Genomic DNA, 5,956 nt, shown 5'->3' on the forward strand with positions numbered 1-5,956 from the left:
CAACGACACACAACAAAACTCATGTTTTATACCAGTAGATCTCAGATGCTTTAACTTTTGTGACTTTTTCATGGACTAGCACTAGCAGCTAACGCTAAAAACAGGCAGTAAGCAGGAAGTGGAAGGGAGGAGCGTGGCAAGAATTTTACCAGAAATACGTCATTAATGACCGTGGCATATAGGCTATTAGGCCACAAGAAGTTTCTTATAGGAAACCTTCACAAAGCATAACATAACACACTAAGTTTATTTGGTAGAGGATATATTAAATTAAATAGTTGAAACTGGTTTGTGKTACTTTACATCTGATTCTTGAAGAAACTAGTATAATTTCAATTGCTGGTCCTAACTGAAAGACCATGACCAAACTCTCCATCTGCATGAGATCTTGTTCTGCCAACACMTGCAAACAATCTTGATGTACTTAGACTTACAACCTGTTTTTACTTCTGCACAAAAGATATATTTTTATAGATATTGAAACGGCTTTGCTTTTGTTTGGTGAAAGCCCTGCTTTAATCTTAACATTGCAGAAACGTTTTAGCTCAGTTGTAAAAATGAGTGCATTTTCTTTTCACTCTTAGGTGAACAAGCTTTGTTAATACACATGTGCTAGTCTGAGGGTCCCATAAAACTTGACATGGTTATGGTTAAAGGTTGCTGAGTACATCAGCTCACTGCAGTTTCTTTTGCATGCACACTCTCTACACTAATGGTAAAGCTGCTTGCTCCTGCAAGATTTCTGCTGGAAGGCACAAGGTTCCAACCCCAACACAACATTTCAGTGCTTTTCTCAGAAAGCTGCTTCTCAAAATTTGATGATAATCCAGCCAGTAAGTGCTCGGCTGTCTGACTTCAGAAGTAAACCCAGAGCCGAGTGATGATGTGCCAGCCTCTGACCATAAACGTTGATGTAATGTTATTGCATATTTACTGACCTTTTTAAATAAGCTTCATTTGAAAAACCAGCCCTGCCATCTACAAAACAGTATGATGTAAGAAGCTTTAAACTAACATTTAAAAATGATAACCCCTCAATGTTTTCTTTGCACTCTGCTTTCTGGTTTCTTTTTTTTTTCTACTCAGGCTTTATCTGACGCATTTCCTGCTGTCGTAATCACCTTCTATAATATTAAAGAAGCACTCTATGCTAAATGCATAATGTATAAAAGTCGTATAGATGGACTTTGGCAGTTGMGATTTCTTCATTAATCCATAATTTACTGTTTTGCTCAAAGATAAAAAAGTAAAATATAGCCCCTTTTAAAAATGTCTTTCACCTTCCCATTTGTTCTGCTGACAATTTCCCTCCTCTTATCTGGAGGAAAGGCAAGATCAGAGTTCCATTGAGACAATGAATGTACAAGATTTATGGCTGTAGTTTTAAAACGTGGAGCTTTTCATAACCTCATACATGCACAGGGATTACTAACACATATTGCTAAAGACTTGGTGTTTTTGCTCATGTTTCTGAGTGTCGTCTGTTAGCAAAATATCTTCAGGATGAGAAAAATTATGAGGATTAAAATGATAAAAGTACAAATGACTCTTTACTGCCCGTGAMTAGGCTCTGTCTGATGTCATTAGTTGTAAGAAGCCATTTAAAAGATTCTCTACTCCCCAACCCACTCCAGGCACGTCTATCTTTTATGTTCGTTGGAAAGGAAGGGGGGTTTCAGCTTTTTGCACTTGATGATCAATACTAAAACAGACATATTGAACAAGTTCATACATGTTTTCCACAAATTSAAATAAAAAATATGAATGGATCTTTTTTTAATGTTCTGTTTTAATGTTTCAAAAAGCTATGCAGCAGGAAATATCTATACTTGTTTAAAAAATGTTACTTGCAGCATTTTCTGCCAGAGAGCTGCTACCATGTAAAGGTKTTATTGTAAAAACAATAATATGCATAATTAAACTGTTTGGCACTGATGATGCAATCTGTCACCCTGTTTTCCTTCAAATAGATTTTTGTGTGGAAAGAAATGCTATAAAATGAATGCTTTAGTTTTAAATAATTTTAAGAGACCCACTGAGTTTTCCAAATGCTATTTATTCTCAAAATGATTTTACCAAACACCCTGGCTTTAAAGAAGAATCATGCACCATTAAAATAAATAATTAAGTTCAGAGCAGTCTGATACAGAAAGACCACTGTTACAATCTATTATTTAAGGGTTTATCAAAAATTAAATATTAGMATTATAAAATGAATTACATTTTGATAAACAGAAAACATTTGTATTCATTGACTTAAAATGGTAAATATTCCTCTTTGAAAAATGTTTTTCAATTTCATTTTATTTCCAGGAAACCCAGTTCCAACTGTCTGTTTCAGCCCAGAAAARGCATTTTGTGTAAGTTACATTCACAGTGGCAAGAAATAAATGAAAACTACAATTGAACAGTAAAGTTGCTATTTAACTTTTAATRCACTGCCCAGCCAAAAAAATGTTACCACCTGAATTTTTCTAAGAGCTATGATCTGCTGTTGCTGCAGGTGGTCAGGTCCAGGTTCAGCAACAGTTTGAGCTCAAAGAATGAGGTCAGCTGWCCTGAATATACTGAATGAGCAGGTTATTCCATCAATGGATTGTTTCTTCACTGATGGCACGGACACATTCCAAGATGACAATGTCAGGATTCATCAGGCTGGAATTGTGAAAGAGTGGTTCAGAGAGCATGAGGTGTCATTTTCACACATGGACTGGCTCCACAGAGTCCACTGAGAGTCTTTGGGATGTGCTGGAGAAGGTCAGACTCTACCATCATCAGAGCAAGATCTTGGTGAAAAATTAATGCAACACTGGATGGAAATRAACCTTGTGATATTGCAGAAGCTTATTGAAACAATGCCACAGTGAATGTGTGCCATAATCATAACTAAAGGCCCTCCAAATATTAGTGTGTGGCCGTTATTTTGGAGGCAAACTTTTGTTTTGGCCAGGCAGTGTATTTCCAAGGTGAAACATTTCAGATGCATAAAAACACACAGGTGGTCACGTGTGTGACCACCAATTGCTGATGGACAGTTGGACCCASTGCTGGCTCTAGCCATTTTGGTGCCCTAGGCGAGTTGAATCGCACCCCCACCCCAAACTATGTCCCACYCACCCCAATTTGAACCCCTAAAAACAAGTTTGACAGTGTAAGGTACTATGGTAAACTTAGATTTATTTGTTTTCCCAGAAAGCAAATGAACAACAACATACATGTCAACTTGTACGGATTGTCAGTAAGTTACAAGGATTTTATGTCATTTTGCAGGTATACAGACATATAGAGCAATCTCATGGATTTTTTCWYGTCTGACAGGTTTTTTCAAAACCTCATTTTCAAATTTATCTAATGGTGCGTTCACACYGAACGCGATYTCAGCGTCACCAGGTACATTCACCAGGTTTTGTTTTGCTTTGTTGCTGCCAATAGCCTGCAGGAGTGGCAGTGGTGGGGTGGGGCGGTGGGGTGACGCGGAAGCTTGGCATAGCTTCTTTGGCATCTGAAAATACATTTGCTCAAAGGTATTTTTTAATCCAAAAAGGGCTGGACTGAGAAGTAGCTACTATTAGSAGTCCAGCAGATATARTTTCACCAGTTGTTTGCTAGTTGTTGCTATCGATAGCCTGCAGGAGGCGCAGGGGAGGTGTGCTCTGTGATGAGGAAGCTTGCCTTGGAGACACAGCCCGGAGGAGGAGCTGCTCCCAAAAGGCGGTTCTAGGCCCAACCAGCCAGTCCAAACAGAATGAGTGAATGGTTTTATTTGTTCAGGACAGTGTGCAACAAAAACAGAATTTGATGCATTGCACCAGATTTAGCCTAAAGCTAATTTACATCTGTAGTCCCTTCAAACAGTATAAACAAAATAACATCCAACAGTAAAATAGAAATAAGAGAGGAAAAAATGGAAAAATAAAAATAATGTAAAATAAAACATTTTGCAATTAGAAATACATAAAACACCCCACTCTGGAAACATAAAATCATGCCCACCTCCACCCCACCCGACCAGAAACAAACACTAAAATCGATTACCCAGTGCAATTCAGTGATTGCAACACTGAGTAGATTTAAGATACTTTAAGATTATTTTAAAAACTAATAAAAGAACTACAGTGGCTACAACGGTGTTTAGAACACAGACCCAAAACAAACAAACAAAAAAGGGTTCCAGTGAAAATCAGAATAATTCCCTAAACCAAAAGAACTAACCCAAAACCTTACATGTTTGTTCAATTCATGTTGTTGACAAATGGCAGACAGAAAAACCTGCTGGACTACAACAAACTGCTGGAGAAGAGACCCCAGATCCTCAGAGGGGTTCAAACAACTAGAATATCARGTTTGATTTTAGTGTATGAAGGGCACAGCATTATAGTATTTTATTATGGTTTTCTCTGCAAATAAAATATGTGTTTATGGCAGGGCAACATAAGATCAAAATATTGTAGTTTCAGACAGATGTTTTTAATAATAATCCCTGTAACAGTTTATGTATTTATTTATTTATTTATTTACTTATTTATTTATTTGTTACTCTAAATTTTTAATTGTAGCTGTGATAAAGTACCAGATATAATGAGAGTTTAGGTCAGGTTTAACAAATATTCGAGTCAGTGGCAATCCTAGACGATCTATGACCATGCTGTACAACTCAGTCTGCCTGGCAGTTAATATAAACATTTATTTTATTTTAAATACTTAAAAACTGTATTCTTTTTATTTTATTCTGATTTGTTTTAAACTAATTTAAATCAAGAAATAATTCAAATATGGGGGCTCATGGGTCMTTCATAAAGAAAGTTGATGGCAGAATACATGTTATAACGCTAGGAAACAATCCTAATGCATCTTACATTAATACCTACTGTATGTTTTATTGCTTCCTTTAGATTAGCCTAAGGTGGTGGATGAGAAYGAGGAGCTGTGCTCAATATAAAAGCCATTCTGTGATGCCCAAACCCAGCAGTCACATGGAGTAACACAACTGGTCCATTCCAGCTTTATTTGTAATGCACTTTAAAAATAACACAGTTGAYCAAAGTGCTGTACACAATAACCAGAAATAAAAACAAACAATACACAACTAATAACAGTAACTATAAAAACAGCACTTAAAGCTGAGTTGTAAGTTTTAAGAGAAGACTTAAAAACATGAAGAGACTCAGTTTGTCAGAGTGATGTGGACTCCCTTTTGTACTCAGGTATCCCACTCAGTTTCACACATTTGTATCATACCTACAGCCATTTGCTCCTATTTCAGTACCTCTGCCTGTTGTGGACCAAATTCTGATGACTTTGATCAAACTACAACAGAACTTAGTCCTGACTGATTTAAGGTCCTGTCACACTATACCATCTTAGACAAGTTCTGATTTTTTTTAATATAAGCTACTAATAAGTTATATATTTAAATTTGTTTGTTAGCTTTACAGTATGTACACTTCTAAAACAGGCTTCCAGTTGATTTTTTTAGTTCCATTATCAGTGTAGATGTCTTCAAGATTTCAAAAGTTGGCACAAGTTGTGTAAAATGTTAGTGTGACAGGGCCTTTAGAACAGTGGTTTAAAACATCTCAAGGTCAGGTTAGCAAAACTGTTGAAATGTGAACAGACATAATGTCAGAACACATCAAGTATCATATTTTGTGGTTTCCTCGTGAAACAAGATTAAGATTTGTGCAGACATAGTGAATTTGTTTTTGTTTTCTTCCTCTTATCCAGGGTCAGGTCTCGGGGGCAGCAGCCTCAGCAGAGACCCAGACCTCCCTCTCTCCAGACACTTGGACCAGCTCCTCTGGGGGAATCCCAAGGTGTTCCCAGGCCAGCTGAGAAACATAGTCCCTCCAGCGTGTCCTGGGTCTTCCTCTGGCTCCATTCTTCCCTCATTCATGAACAAGACCCTGAGATACTCTAACTCCTCCACTTGGGGCAGGACCTCCTCCCTGACCTGGAG

The sequence above is a fragment of the Austrofundulus limnaeus genome, unplaced genomic scaffold, assembly GCF_001266775.1.
Source record: "Austrofundulus limnaeus strain Quisiro unplaced genomic scaffold, Austrofundulus_limnaeus-1.0 Scaffold421, whole genome shotgun sequence".
NCBI lineage: Eukaryota > Metazoa > Chordata > Actinopteri > Cyprinodontiformes > Rivulidae > Austrofundulus > Austrofundulus limnaeus.